Genomic DNA, 17,172 nt, shown 5'->3' with positions numbered 1-17,172 from the left:
TGTATCTAAATGCATAGCTTAAATATGTAAAAACAGAAACCCAGGCATTACTTTCAGGCATCCAGAGAATTGTTTGCTTCTAAAATCTGCCAGAACAAAATACAACTAGCATATGAGACTTCCAAATTATGAGGGTCTAATATCTCTCATAAAATCCTTTCACAGAATATAGAATTGTTGACTACCTCCTACCCAAGACCAGTTATAATTTACGACTGACAAAATATGGCTCTGTAACACTGCTGGTGCAGAACGTGCTTATATTTGTGTTTCTCTGTAACATGAACATGATTCTTGGAGGTAAAAGGCTGCAGCAAGGGATATCTTTAGGCAACAGAGTTATTTAAGTGGCCAAGTCACAGCTGAGTAACTTTGTAAATGAACCTGGTAGAGTCAACTCTGTGGAGAAGAATAATTGCATCTTTATGACCTCATTCTGAGGTGGAAAGCCCCTCACTCAGGCACCATGGTGGGAGGCATTCAGAGAAGTTGTATTTTGGACACTAGAATCAAGTAAGTTATATTTCCCAGAAGGAAAATATATCTATGAATTTTGGATGAGGTAGTTCTAAGCGAAAAGCCATCCTACCCTCACCAGGCTCACAGACTTTTCCCAAATAATCTGGAAAGTAAACATGGGCTTGTCAGTTCTCTGGAGCCCAAAAAGCATTTGGGAAAAATCTTGACTGAGTTTGATGAGCAACCATACCCCGGGGAATTCTCCATTTAGAAGCAAGAGAATAAAGGAAGTGTTGGAACAGTTGCTGCTGATTGGGAACCAACCAGCCCCTGGAGCAACTGATAGTAAGCTAACAGCTTCCTGAGCATGAGAGAGTCAAAGTTTGAATCCCTTGCTCAAGTGTAGAATAACAATAATGACAGCAACCAACACAGACTGGGGTCTTACAATGGATGGGGGAAACAAACACTTCATATATACTCATATATTTATGTGTATATATATATATATATATGTGTGTGTGTGTGTACATGTGTATGTGTGTATATATATGTATGTAAAATCATTTCTATACATTAATGTGCATATATAATTATTTAACACTTTTAATAGCCTTATTAAGTAATTTTAAAATGTTACTCCCATTTTACAGATAAGGACTGAACACAGAAGTTATGTAATTTTGTCCGTACTAGAAAGCAACAGAAGCAGGATTCAAACTGAGTCATGCTCCAGAATCCATGTTCCTAACCACTTACACACATCATCACTTGACAGGGAAAGATCATGGGCTTTCATGTTTGGCACTAAGGAACTGATTTCTGACTTACTCACTTTGAGGTACAATGGGATGCCATTTTGCAAGCACAATGGAATATTACTCAGCCATACAAAAGAATGAAATCTTGCCATTTGCAACAACACTGATGGATCTGGAGAATATTACGCTAAGTGAGATAAATCAGTCAGAGAAAGACCAATACCATACAATTTCATTCATATGTGGAATTTAAAAAACAAAACAAATGGACAAAGGAAAAAAAAGAGACAAACCAAAAAACAGACTCTTAACTATAGAGACAAACTGATGGTTACCTAGGGGAGGTGGGTGGGGGATGGGTGAAATAGGTGAAGGGTATTAACAGTACACTTATCATGATGAGCAGTGAGTAATGTATAGAATTGTTGAATCACTATATTATATCCCTGAAATTAATATAACACTGTATGTTAACTATACTGGAATTAAAATGAATAGAATAAGATAAAATAAAAAATGTGACCCTGAGTAAGTGACTTAACTTTATTCCCTGACTATAAAATAGATAAAATTCTGCACTAGCAGATTGTCATAAAGAAGGTACTTAAGACTTAGTAGACACTCAATAAACAGTTTCTTAAGCTACATCTTCATTAAATTCACTAACCATTTCTGGCTATGATCCAGTATTGGAATGGCAGCTATCAACTCCAGACTACTTCTCTGGCTAATGATCTGAGAGGCACAAGCAGAATGGAATGATTGCAAACTATAAAGGAAAAAATCATAAGCACTTACACACACAAATATATGGACTGGATTTTGGTGGAACTCAAAAGACAGAAAACACCAGCCTTCTACATTCAAATCCTATCAAATTTATCAGGTGCCTAGCATCATTGGATGAGGATCCACACTTAATTCTAAATCTGATTTTTGTTTGAAGAGTGTCAAAACTTTAAGTGCCAGCAATATATATTTTAAATAGATATCATTTCATATACATAAATTCATAAAAATATATATACAGTGGGGGGGGGGTATTTCCCCCTAAGGTAATTGTGTAACAAATTCACCTCATTGCTTCAGGCTATTTGAACCTCTCCATTACCTGGGCTGGATTAATTCTGAAATGATTCACTTAAGTTGTATTTCTCCGTGATTATTAAAATGAGATTTCCCCCCTTTTTCACAACAATTTCACCATTTTTCAAACTTGGCTAATGACTCTGCTTTTCCTCCAATCCTTTGGCCATATTCCTTACCATGAAACAACTTGGAAAGGATGTGTGATTATGAATGATTTTTTTATCTTTCCAAGTGGGAACCATGAAGTACTATTGTACTTTCTCATCCACTCCCCTATTATTTGGCTTCCTTCCTCTTTCCTGGGGAAGAGAAGGTATTTCAAGAGTAGAGAAGATTAGTTAATTATTTTCAGATGCCTTCTTACCTTGTTCTGTTAGACTCAAATCTCAATGGATTCATTTAAAATAACTGATCATTGGGTATCATTGAGGAATTGCCACTGTGGTATATTCTGACATGTATTTTTGAGTTCCAAATAAAACAAGAAGTTTCTCAGGGTGTAAGTAGCCCCTAGTATATTCCCTGCCTCCCTAATTTTATTTATTCCACATCTCCTGGTAAAATATCCATTGAGAAAAAGAAAGTAAAATGATTATCTGTTTATTAAGTTATTTTGATAGACAGGAACAGAGACTCATTAATGTCACTTGAAGAAAAGGGAGATTGAATATTAACTAGACTTACTGTGGTGATGATTTCACAATATATATAAACAGCAAATCATTATATCGTACACCTGAAACTAATATAATGTTATATGTCAATTATTCTTCAATTAAAAAAAAATCTTTGATGTTTGAAAAAAAGAAAGAAAAAGGTAGAGGGGATAATCACAAAGTCATTATAAAAGGTACAAGAATGCATTTAATTCAATTTTCTCCCAAATGTACAGAAAAGACATTTCTTCTTCCTTCTGGCCACCCCCCAAGTGACCTTGTCCTCCTGGAAAAAGTATCTCCTATCTGAGAAGTCCTCACCTTTGATAGCAATGAAAGAGGCAGGGGACACACGCACAGCCAGCCACATGAACCTGACCCACCTGGCAACCACCAGGGAGAAATCTTCCCTGCCAGGTCCAGAATGACAGGTAGGTGTCCCTCCTGGATGCCTGGGCAGATGGTGATGTCACAGAGAACACAGAAAGAGCAGGTCTGGAGAGGAAGAGGATGACTTCACATTTGCAAATGTCAACTCTGGGGCACCTATGAAACATTCAAGAGTACATCTGGGCTTGATTCTCACGAGAGAGGTCTGAGCTGCAGAGACAAGTCTGGTGACTTGCCCAGGCTACATGGCTTGGAGGTGGTGGTGGCAGTGCTGGAAGTTGATTGGAATCAGGTCTGTGTTAGTTCGTCTGTTGTGTGCTGCATGATGCCCCACATCAGGCCAACTAGTGAAGGTGTGAGGTGTGAGGCCGCCCTTCTGACCCTAAGCTCTCTGTACCTCGTCCCCTTGCTTCCTATTCCACTTTCTCAGCCTGCAGACTTCCTGTGCTTGCTTGTCTCTCCTTTTCCTTTATCTTAATTAACACTATACTCAGGAAAGGATCCATTAATATTGCTTTCCCCAGGGGGATTGACTCTTAAGCAACAACTCACCATGGGCAATGCTGAGGATGATGAACATAATGATGAGCATAAGAGGATCACTTATGGATATATTTTGTGTTTGTCCAGGCTGGGTTTTCCCCTGCATCTTCCTAAGTATCCAGGCTGTTCTTTCTACCTCACTGAAGATATGCACTGAAAAGACCCAATCCTACACACAACTTCTATTTCTGGATCTTTCAAAAGCAGGAGCTCTTAGGGTATAGCTGCAAGAGAAATACAGGGTGCCTGGTTAAATGTGAACTGCAGATAAGTAATAGTTTTTTTCAGTGTAAATATATCTCCAGTATTACAAGGGATATTCTTATGCTAAAAAGTTATTCATTGTTTAGCTGAAATCCAAGTTTAACTGGGTGATTTCTTCCATTTTGTTTTTTTTGCTAAATCTGGCAATCCTACTGTAGGGTAAAGGGGAAGAGCCTTTGCAAACATGACAGGGGGATAAAGAAGGGAGAATAAAATAGCAGGAGGGAGAGAAACCCAACACTAGGGCAGCTTCTGAGAAGCCCTCACAGAAATGGTCCTGAGTCTACCCCTCGCACAAGGGAGAGGGTACAGGACCTCACTGGAGAGGGGCTATTATCCTGCAGGAGTCTGGGCCTTTGGCCTCAGGGCATGTTCCAGGGTCCCCAGGACTAAACCAGGCAGACATCTCCTGAGTCCCTTAACATCAAGTAGCTATTTGTGCTTAGAAAATTATTTTCTCTATTAGGCCCCAAAGACTGAGATAAGGAAGGTCTAAGAATGCTGACAGTAGACTTCCTGCCAACCAGCATACAGAAGGCTTCAGACTACATTTATTTCTATCTAAAGGAAATTATGTGACATTTCTAACATCCTGTTTTGTGAAGAAAACTTCATAACTGCAAAATAATCATCATTACTGATAAACACTGGATATTTTCTATGTGACACACACCATGTTAAGTGTTTTATGTTCATTATTTTGGTTTTTGTATTAAAACATTATTATAGAACAAAAGGAGGGGTCCTTTGTTAAGGGAGTGCCAAATTTTGAGGAGTCTGTGAAGAAGATTCCAGAAGAGTAAAAGAGGACATAAACCAATGCCTACTTCACTTATTGATTAGCCTGGCTCTGGCCCCAAAACCTAATTATAAAGGAAATTAGGGGCTCCTGGGTGGCTCAGTCAGTTAAATATCCAGCTGTTGATTTCGGCTCAGGTCATGATCTCATGGTTGTGAGATCAAGCCCCATGTTGGGCTCCAAGCTCAGCCTTGAGCCTGCTTGGGATTCTCTCTCTCTCCCTCTCTCTTTTCCCCTCCCCTCCCTTACACACTCTTTCTCTCTCTCTCACTCTCTCTCTCTCAAAATAAATAAATTTTTAAAAAACAAATAAAGGAAAAATTATCTCAGAAAGATGCTTCACTCAATATACAATATATTTGTTTCAGGAGCCAGCCCTCTGCCAGCCTGCCTTGCTGCTCCCTTTAAAAGGCAAAAAGGGTTGGTCCTGATGTAAATGCTAAACTCCTTGCCTCAGACATAATTTTTAGGCCTAGCTCAGAACTTGCAGCCTTTCCCCTAGCACAGGCTAAATTCTTCCAAGCTCTGTAACTCTATAAAAACCACCTGTACCTTTGTGCCAAGGTTTCAGTGAAAGCATTATATTCTGCAATTACTATTCACTTGAAAGAGGGAAAATTTTCTTTCCAATCGACACAGTATCACTTCCCTCACAGACAGAATTGTTCATCTAGCACAGGCATTTCTTGTTTTATTTTACTTCAATTTCTGTGCTTCACAGATACTGCATTTTTTACGAATTGAAGGCTCATGGCAAACCCTGCATGGAACAAGTCTATCGGTGCCATTTTTCCAACAGCTTTGGTTCACTTCATGTCTCTGGGTCACATTTTGGTACTTCTCACAATATTCCTAAACTTTTCATTATTATTATATTTGTTATGGTGATCTGTGATCCGTGATCTTTGATGTTACTATTGTAATTGTTTTGGGGTGCCATGCCCATATAAGAGAGCAAACTTAGCCCATAAATGTGGTATGTATTCTGACTGCTCCACCAATGAACTGATCCCCATCTCCCACTCCTCAGGATCTCCCTATTCCCTGAGACAGAGCAATATTTAACCTAGGCCAATTAATTACATTATAATGGCCTCTAAGTGTTCAAGTGAAAAGAAATCATATGTCTCCCACTTTAAACTGAAAGCTAGAAATGATAGAGCTTAGCTAGGAAGGCATGTCAAGGGGTGCCTGGGTGGCTCAGTCACTTAAGTGTCTGACTTCTGGCTCAGGTCATGATCTTGCTTTTTGTGGGTTCAAGGCCTACATCAGGCTCTGTGCTGACAGCTTGGAGCCTGGAGCCTGCTTCGATTCTGTATCTCCCTCTGTCTCTCTCTGCCCCTCCCTTGCTTGCAATCAGTCTCTCTCTCTCTCTCTCTCTCTCTCTCTCAAAAATAAACATTAAAAAAAAAAGTTTTTTTTTTTTTTAAAGGAAGGTATGTCAAAACTAAGACAGGCCAAAAGCTAGGCTTTTTGTACCAGTCAGCCAAGTTGTGAATGCAAAGGAAAAATTCTTAAAGGAAATTTATAGTGCTCCTCCGGTGATCACATGAATGATAAGAAGGCAAAACAGCCTTATTGCTGATATAGAGAAATGTTTAAACCAGCCACAACATTCCCTTAAACCAAAGCCTAATCATATCAAGGCCCTAACTCTCTTCAATTCCATGAAGGCTGAGAGAGGTGAGGAAGCCGCAGAAGAAAAGTTTGAAGCCAGCAGAGGTTAGTTCACGAGGCTTAAGGAAAGAAGCCATCTCTGTAACATAAACGTGCAAGGTGAAGCATCAAGTGCTGATGTAGAAGCTGCAGCAAGTTATCCAGAAGATTCTGGTAAGATAATGGAGGTGGCTACACTAAATGACAGATTTTCAATATATTGGAAGAGTAGTCTGTTGGAAGAAGATGCCATCTGGGACTTCCATAGCAAGAGAGGAGAAGTCAATGTCTGGCTTCAAAGCTTCTAAGAACAGGCTGATTCTCTTCTTAGGGACTAATGCAGCTGGATCCTGGAAGGTGAAACCAATGCTCATTTATCCCTCCAAAAAACCTAGGGCCCTTAAGAATTATGCTAAATCTACTCTGTCTATGCTCCATAAATAAAACAACAAAGCCTGGGTGACAGCACATCTGCATATAACATGGTTTACTGAATATCTTAAACCCAATGTTGGGACCTACTTCTCAGAAGAAGATTCCTTTCAAAATATCACTGTTCATCTATAATGCACCTGATCACCCAAGAACTCTAATGGAGATGGACAGTGATATTCTTGTCGTTTTCATGCCTGCTAACACAACACCCAATCTGCAGCTCATGGGTCAGGAGTAATTTTGACTTACAGGTCTCATTATTTAAGAGATGCATTTTGTAAGGCTGTACCTGGTACAGATAGTGATTCCTCTGATGGATCCAGGCAAAGAAAATGGAAAGTTTTCAGGAAAGGATTCAACATTCTAAGTGCCATTCAGAACACTTGCGATCCATTGGAGGAATCAAAATATCAACATTAACAAAGGTTTGGAAGAAAATGATTCCAACCCTCATGGATGACTTTGAGAGATTCAAGACTTCAATGGAGGAAGTAACTACAGATATGGTGGAAACAGCAAGAAAACTAGAGTCAAAAGCAGAACGTGGGGGTGCCTGGTTGGCCTTGTCAGTTGAGTGTCCAACTCTTAATTTCAGCTCAAGTCAAAAATCCCAGGGTCATGGGACTGATCCCCGCGTTGGGCTCCATGCTGAGCATGGAGCCTGCTTAGGATTCTCTATCTCTCTCTCTCTTTCTCTCTCTCTCTCTCTTCCCCTCACCCCCACTTGTGCTCTCCCTCTCTCTCTCTCTCTCTCTCTCAAAAATAAAAATTAAAAACAAAAGTGGAGCCTGAAGATGGGCCTGAATTGCTGCAATTTCATGATAAAACCTGAATGGATGAGGAATTGCTTCTTATGGATAACTAAAGAGAGTGGTTTCTTGAAACAGAATCTACTCCTGGTGAAGAGACTTTGAAGATGGTTGAAATGACAACAGAGGATTTAGAATATTACATAAACTTATTTGATATAGCAAAATCAGGTTTTGAGAGGATTAGCTCAAATTTTGAAAAAAGCTCCACTCTTGGTAAAATTCTATCAAACAGCATCCCATGCTGTACAGAAAACATTCATGAAAGGAAGAGTCCATCAATGTGGCAGACTTCATTGTTGTTTTCTTTTAAGAAATTGCTACAGTCACCCCAGCCTTCAGCAACTACCACCCTGATCAGTCAGCAGCCATTGACATCAAGACAAGACCCTCCACCAGCAGAAAGGTTATGCTTCGTTGAAAGCTCAGAAGTTGATTAGCATTAAAGTATTTTATTAAATACTTTAGCAATAAAGTATTTTATTAGAATATGTACATTGTTTTTTTAGACATAATGCTACTGCACACATAAAAGACTACGGCATAGTGTAGACATAGTTTTATATGCACTAGGAAACCAAAAACAATTTCATTTGACTCACTTTATTGTGATATCCTCTTAATTGTGGTGGTCTGAAACCGAACCCACAGTGTCTCTGAGGCATGTCCATGCACAGTGTTCCTTCTCCAATAATAAGAAGCAAACAGGTTTCGACCTAACTTGGAAGCATTTTGCGCCTCCTACATGAAGGTATGAAATGGTTTTTCTTTCATGCTGAAAAATAAATCACAGTCATCCAATAGTCTAGCACCTGACTTTGAAATCTGAAATCATCTTCAAGACATCACAAAAAATAGAAATCATCATCATCATCATCATCATCATCATCATCATCTTTCTCAACAATGACTAGCATAATAGTGTTTGCCCATGTTACAAAGGTTTATAAAAGGATACAGGTCATGAAATTTCTTGATTTTTGACCAAAACTTAGCAATTATGTTTTGAAGAGGTTTTACCACTTAACCTTACAGATGAACTCCCTACCAAAACTTATTGGAAAAGAGGTTGTTTTTTTTTTTTAAAAAAGAGAGATTTGTGTTATAAGATTTATTGCCAAGTCCATGGTCTCTGGTACAGACACCTGATATTACAAATAATTCAATCAGAGGTTAGTCTTAAATATCTTGATGTTGAAAGCAAGAAGTTATTGACATTAATATAAACACTTTGTACTGGGGGATCTCCCCACCATCCACAATGAAGGCAGAAATAATAGTTTCTTTTTAAAGGAACTGGGAGGCATATACACGAATATATAATCCCTAATCCCATGCAGACCCTGCATCTTTGACCTCCTTAGCATTTATACTTCTGTATAAACTGCAATAAGTTAAAGGCAATTTTTCCTTTGGTAAAAACAATAAAGATCCAGACCTTTCTCCACCTGGATGTCTCACATTCTTCAAGATCAAAAAACTTCATTTCTCTCCGCCTTTTAAAAATATATTCTTGGGGCGCCTGGGTGGCGCAGTCGGTTAAGCGTCCGACTTCAGCCAGGTCACGATCTCGCGGTCCGTGAGTTCGAGCCCCGCATCGGGCTCTGAGCTGCTGGCTCGGAGCCTGGAGCCTGTTTCCGATTCTGTGTCTCCCTCTCTCTCTGCCCCTCCCCCGTTCATGCTCTGTCTCTCTCTGTCCCAAAAATAAATAAAAACGTTGAAAAAAAAAATTAAAAAAAAATAAAAATATATTCTTTCTGAGCTAGGATTCTCAGTTGGATATTGGAGTTGCAAATATGAAAAAAAGGAAAGACTAGAATGTACTATTATCAGTATGAACTCACGGTTTTTTTAAATACAGACAGACAAAAAAACATATACATAATACATAATATAGAAATATATATTATATACAAATACATATAAATATAAGTACAAATGTTAAAATATATATATTTACATGTATACATATATATACACACACACATATTTCCTAGCTCTGTCTAGAAAAGGAATTGGAAATATTAACACTCCAATAGTAATGAGTACACCCAAATTTTAGTACTAGGAATGAGTGTTCTCTGGACAAAGGAGGATTCTAGGACTGGAACAAAGAGAGTTCCAAATGATCTCTGTTGTACTATATTGCTCTAGAAGTCAGAAAGTATCCAAAGAATGGTAGCAACTACCAAAAGCATACAGAAACTAATTTGAAGGGATTCTCAGAGGGAAAATCAGGGACAATTTGAACATCAGAATAAATGACATAGTGGATTATAACTTATTTTGAAGAAGAAATCCATGAGTCTGACTTCAGCTCAGGTCATGATCTTGCAATTCATGGGTCCAAGCCCCATGTCAGGCTCTGTGCTGATAGCATGGAGCCTGGAGCTTGTTTCAGATTCTCTCTCTCTCTCTGCCCCTCCCCTGCTCATGTTCTCTCTCTCTCTCTCAAAAATAAATAAACATTTAAAAAATTAAAAGAAAAAGGGAGATCGACTGGGTGGCTCAGTTGGTTAAGTGTCTGACTTCGGCTCAGGTCATGATCTCACGGTTCATGAGTTCAAGCCCCTCATTGGGCTCTGTGCTGACAGCTCAGAACCTGGAGTTTATTTCATATTCTGTCTCTCTCTCTCTCTGCCCCTCCCCTGCTCATGCTCACTCACTCTGTCTCTGTCTCAAAAATAAATAAACATTTAAAAAATTTTTTAAAAAAGAAAATCCATGAGTCCATACTGATATAAATAAGTAAATACATAGATGAGGAGAGCAGAAAAGCTCTTCCTAACAGTAATATAGATATAGTAAGATAAATACAAAAGCAGTTATGAGTTAAAAAATCAACAATGGGGAAACAAAAGCAAAAATAACCTCTTAGGACTTCATCAAAATAAAAAGCTTCTGCACAGTGGAGGAAACAATCCACAAAACTAAAAGGCAAGCTATGGAATTGGAAAAGATATTTGCAAACGACATATCTGATTAAGGGCTAGTATCCAAAATCTATAAAGAACTAATCAAATTCAACACCCCCCAAAAAACAAATAATCCAGGTTAAAAAAAATAGGCAGAAGGCATAAATGGACTTTTCCAAAGAAGATTTCCAGATGGCCAACAGACACATGAAAAGATGCTCAACATCATTCATCATCAGGGAAATACAAATCAAAACTACAATGAGATATAACCTCACACCCATCAGAATGGCTAAAATTAACAACACAGGAAACAACAGGTGTTGGCAAGGATGCAGAGAAAGAGGAATCCTCCTTACACTGTTGGTGGGATTGCAGCTATTCTAGAAAACAATACAGAGTTTCCTCAAAAAGTTAAAAATAGAACTACCCTACAATACAGCAATTGTACTTCTAGGTATTTACCCAAAGATTACAAACATACTAAATGGAAGCGATATATGCACCCCAATGCTTATAGCAGCATTAGCCCAAATGTCCACTAACTGATGAATGTATGTATGTGTATGTATCTATGCATGTATGTATATATAATGGACTATTACTCAGCCATCAAAAAGAATGGAATCTTGCCATTTGCAACGACATGGATGGAGCTAAAAAGTATTAACGCCAAGTGAAAGAAGTCAGTCAGAGAAAGAAAAGTACCATAAGATTTCACTCATATGTAGAATTTAAAAAAAAACAAACAAAACAAATGAGGGGTGCCTGAGTGGTTCAGTTGGTTAAGTGTCTGACTCGATTTTGGCTCAGGTAATGATCCCACAGTTAGTGGGTTTGAGCCCCGCATCAGGCTCCATGCTGGGTGTGGAGCCTGCTTAAGATTCTCTCTCTCTCTCCCTCTCTCTCTCTCTCCCTCTCTCCCTCTCTGTCTGTCTCTCTGTCTCTCTCTCTCTCAAAACAAACAAACAAACAAAAAAGAAACAAAACAAATGAACCTAGTGAGGAAAGAAAGAAAGGCAAACCAAGAAACAAATTCTTAAATATAGAGAAGAAACTGGTGACTACCAGAGGGGAGGTGGTGGGAATTGGGTTAAACAGACAACAGGGATGAAGTCATGCACTTGCTGTGATGAGCACTGGGTGTTGTGTGTAAGTGATGAATCACTGAATTCTACACCTGAAACCAATATTGCTCTGAATGTTAATTTGCTGGAGTTTAAATAAAAACTTGGGGGGAAAATATACAAACTTTTTAAGTAAAAAAAAAAAAGAAAATCAGTAATAGATGCTCAAACTATCAGTTAAAAGTTTGATAAGGAACATGATAGTTACATAGCCTCAGAGTGTCCCCACAAAAACCCTGATAATTAAAAAGGGGAAAATTCATGTTATAGTGAAGAAATTTAGTGAACATCATCCTAAGTTATCAATGTCAGTATCACTGATTTTGGGACAAACCTACATTAAGTGCCTTATCCTATGACACACCAAGGAGGATACAACCTAACTTCTTTCTTTTCAAAAATGCATAACCTGAATCTAGTCATAAAGAAACATAAGCTCAGCCCAGGTTGAAGGGCATTCCACAAAATAAATGGTTCCTACCTTACAAAAATGCAAAGACACGAAAGACAAAGGTTTAAGAACTGTTTAAAATGAGAGGACAACTGCAGAGACAACTAAATGCAATGTATGAATCTGGATTAGATCCTGCACTGGGAGAGACAAGTAACAAAATCTGATTATGTCCTGTGGATTCAATAACAGTGTTGTACCAACATTAAATATCTTAAGTTTAATTATTTTACTGTGATCACGTAAGAGCCCATCCTTTTTCATAGCAAATATACACTAAAGTGTTTAGGAGTAAAGGAGCTAATAGTCTCCAACTTACTCTCAAAAGGTTCAGAAAAAAATTACCTGTGTGTGTATGACAGAGGACAAGAGCAAATGGGGTAAGAGGTAAGCAAGAGTGAATCTGGATGAAGTATTAGGTGGCATCTTGTACTATTCTTGTAACTTTTCTATACATTTAAAATAATATCAAAATAAAAAGTTACAAAAATCTCCCCATTTTTCAAGGCCCAAGTGGATCCTATATCTTCCATGAAGCCTTCTCTTCCTACTACAGAATGAAATCATAAGTCATAGAATTTTATTGCGCAAAGAGTCTAAGTACTTTCTCCAGAGAAATCCTGTAGCAGGGTGAGTCTGTATTATTCATCAGTTATTAATTAATCAAAAGACTTCTGAGGAAGTCACTCCTCTTGTCTCATCTATTACCAAAATCTTCTGCTACCATTTATCTCTCCAATTATATTGAAAGCCTCTTGAGACCTGGAAATGTTTCTTACAAGTCCTTTAACCTTCTGACCTCTTGTTCACACACCCCACCCCTTCTCCTGTCCCTACCCCCATGGCTCACAGCCTCTTGGCCAACAATAGAAAACACTGGTGTACTCCTCCTATTACTCCTTAACCCATCATGGTTCAGCTTTAGATGCCAGCCCTTTATGACACCATAGAATGGCTTGATTATCTTTGTACATACTCCTGAGAGCACCCCATTCTTATGCCAGTGTAGCACTCATTGTGCTAAACTGAAATTGGCTACTTTCTTGTTTATCTCCACCACCATATTCCAAGCTCCTTGAGGGCTGAGACTGGGTGAGAGGATTAGAGATTCATTAAATATTTATTGAATAACTAAATGAGTAATGATGGCTTAATTTCTGGAAGTCAACACTTGATGCCGGTTTGGATACCATTTTCAGACAACCTACTTCAGAATCACTTGGGGTGCATGTAAGCTATGCTACCAGGACTCACCTGGAATGTAATCAATCTTTGGGGGGATAGGGGCTGAGTATCAAATTCATAAATTTATCAGGCAATTGTAATTAACACTAAGAGGCCATAGATGGAGCAGAATGAAGTCATTTTCTATTATTCCTGCCCCCGCATTTCTCACCCCTAGTGCAAAACTCCCCGAAACAAATCTTGCTGTGATCCTGGAGTTTCTACTCATTTTACGCCCTCCCTATTGAAGTATGGCCTTTGAGGATCTGGCCTCCAGGACTGTTTCTCAGTGGCCAACTTTAAAGAATTTTGCAAGCCCCTCGTGTCCATCCAAAATTTAAGGCTAGTTGGTGCTAAAGAAGCCAATTTACTTAATATATCTGGAAAGGAATGACAAGGAAATACAGTTTAACATAATCAAAATTTTACATAGAAAATAACAAAAAGACAACATGTAGGATAAAATACAAAAAACAAAAACAAACAAAACAAAACAAAACAAAACAGAAAGACTTGCTTTCCAGCTCTGGTCCTACCAGAAAAGAAGGATTTTCATCTGTAAAAACATTAACTTTGGATTAAACCAACTGTTACATACAATTACATATCCCTTGAAGTACTAGCAGTGCCCTCAAAGTTTTAAAAAGTTGGAGAGAGGGGAGCCTGGGTGGCTCAGTCGGTTAAGCGTCCAACTTTGGCTCAGGTTATGATCTCGCGGTTTGTGAGTTCAAGCCCTGTGTCAGGCTCTGTGCTGACAGCTCAGAGCCTGGAATCTGCTTCAGATTCTGTCTCCCTCTCTCTTTGCCCCTCCCCCACTTGTGCTTTGTCTCTGTCTCTCAAAAATGAATAAATGTAAAAAAAATTAAAAAATAAAAATTTGGGGAGAAGACACTTATGGTTGTATGAAGTTTTACTGAGGGTCCTAACAGTGATATTTTTAGCCTGTGCATCTCTGTTGTGTGTTAATACAGACTGTTTACAAGCTACTAATAACCTCTTTGCTTTGTGATTCTAGATGAATTGCAAAAATAAGATATTCATTTCTCTTTCCATCTCTCTTTTTTTTTTTTTCAATGTTTATTTATTTTTGGGACAGAGAGAGACAGAGCATGAACGGGGGAGGGGCAGAAAGAGAGGGAGACACAGAATCGGAAACAGGCTCCAGGCTCCGAGCCATCAGCCCAGAGCCTGACGCACGGCTCGAACTCACGGACCGCGAGATCGTGACCTGGCTGAAGTCGGACGCTTAACTGACTGCGCCACCCAGGCGCCCCTCTCTTTCCATCTCTTAAATGCCATGGCTTTATCATGATCTTTATTTTAAGGTTCATGAAATGAAAAGAAAGTCCCCCCCCCCAAAAAAAAAAATAATCAATGGACAGCATCTTGAACACTGTGACATAAATTATTCTGAGTTAATAATTTACTAGTTTAGAGAGCCAAGGGAGATAAGCAAGATTCCCAACGTAAGTGAAAAAAAAAAAAACTGTGTGCATATTTAAATAATTCATACTTTAATTAAAATTGCCTATGGAACACTAGGGCAGTCCAAAATCATTTGACCAACACCTATGTTCATCAGTTTGAAAAAGAAAAAGAAGAGTCACATAAATAACTTTGCATGGTTTTCGAAGGTCCCCAAACTGTGGAAACATATAGGTCACATGCTTTTACCCTGTACTCCGTGCTAGAATTAGCTCGTGGTGTCAAGAGGGGGAAGCACACACTAAACAGCAGGTACTCAGTGGGTTTTGCTGCATGAAGCATAATGAGGATTTCAGATGTAACACACTAATACTTGTTTTATTACCGTAGTCAATTGTCCGTGCATCTTAGGATTCATGTTGTGTACATTGGCTAAGTCATGTTTCTTTCATTAGCTGAAGCAATTAATGTACATTCAGCCTTTTAAGTGCTACCTCTTTATGCTTTCTCCTTGTGTAATTCAGTTTGCAATGATTAAAATAATTTTTCAATGGCGATGTCACAGCTTAATGAAAAAATATATAGCAGTAATGTAAGAAGCATTTGTAAACATTTTTAGGAGGATATTGTTTGTTGTTACACAACCCTGTAGCAGATGGCTATAAAAAGCAGCTCAAATTCAAGAACGAGCTGAGAGACCTCAGGGGATTGGGATAAATAGGTGAAAGAAGGAGAGATTTTATTGTTCTGAAAGAGAATTTAATGCCACGTCAGAAATAGCTTTTGGTCCCTCTTTTGGTTTGTATGGTTAAGGATTAAATATGGGCTGGTGTTGACAATGAATGCCTCAGTCTTTTAACCATTGGGCACGCACCTTGTGCCTGACCCCGGGCTAAATCTTTGACATACACAGCTTCTCATTCAGTCATAGAAACTGTGAGAAACTGAGACATAGAAGAATGAAACAACTCTCCCTAGAGTCTCACTGCTAGTTAGCACTGGAGCTAGGATGCATCCCGCACCCCATCACCCTTTTACCTTCTTACCCTTTTACCACCTAGCAGAGTGGTTAAGGAGTCAGGCTGCGTGGGGTTATGTCTGAGCTTGGCTGTATAGTAGCAGTGGGACTGGAGCACGTTGCTTAGCCTTTCTGAAACTCACTCAGTTCATGGTCTTTAAAAATGGAGACGGTAATAGAAACCCAACTCACAGCAGTGTTGTGAAGAGCCAGTAAGTGAATACATGCCACGCGCTCAGAAGCACGCCTCGGCACACACATGGCAAGCGCTCGCTCAGCATCTCCTCTTAGAATTATTACTATTTCTGCTATACTGCCCACCCAGTGATGTCTGCTACTCTATTTCAGGCCTAATTGTTTCTTTGTTTTAAGCAAGATGCTGTGCTATTATGATGCCTATTAGTAAATGAGTATGTGTGCAAAGCGTCTTGGAGAGAATTATGACATGCTTGTCACATGTTATAATCAGAATCCAGATTTCATCAACGTATCTTTCCTAATTTAGTAAGTGGTTATCCTTTTAAGGCAATGGGTAATAATTTCACTAGATGTATTTTTTAAATTATTTTTAGCTTCTGCAGGAATGATATGATAATTCAGTCTTTAGCAACTAAATATATGTGATTAGACAAAGTAGGTCAGCTATTGAGAACATCATATAATGTTTCCTTTAGATTCCCAGTCAGCATTGAACAGAAGAAAAGCTATTCCTGATCTATGGTAACTCACTACATTCTTTATTCAGGCTGGCTGCTTCCTGAAAGCTTTCATACTTCCCTCTGCCTATATAATGCTTCCCCTGATTCTTTATTTGCCATTCCCCTGCTCTCCCTCAGAGACTAAGTTAAATGTTACCTCCTCCAGGAAGCCCTCCAAGAAGCTTTCCAGATCTGCTCTTCCTTCCCAGATAAAATTATCTCTCTCTCATGTGAATGCCTGAGACAGAAAGCATCCATTTTCTTCCAATAACTATACTCTCTTTCTACTTGCTTATGAACTTCTGGGCTTCAGCCAACAAAGGGCTTTCCAGAATAAAGACCGTATCAGCCTCTCAGAACACCCTGGGTATGGCCAGCCATGTGACCACAGTTTGGTGAACAGGATGTAGACAGAAGTATCGTGCCCTATTTCTAGGACACGTCCTCATATAG

Source organism: Puma concolor, chromosome D2 (genome assembly GCF_028749965.1).
Source record: "Puma concolor isolate L17-30 chromosome D2, mPumCon1.1.hap2, whole genome shotgun sequence".
Taxonomy (NCBI): domain Eukaryota; kingdom Metazoa; phylum Chordata; class Mammalia; order Carnivora; family Felidae; genus Puma; species Puma concolor.
This window is presented reverse-complemented; position numbering follows the sequence as displayed.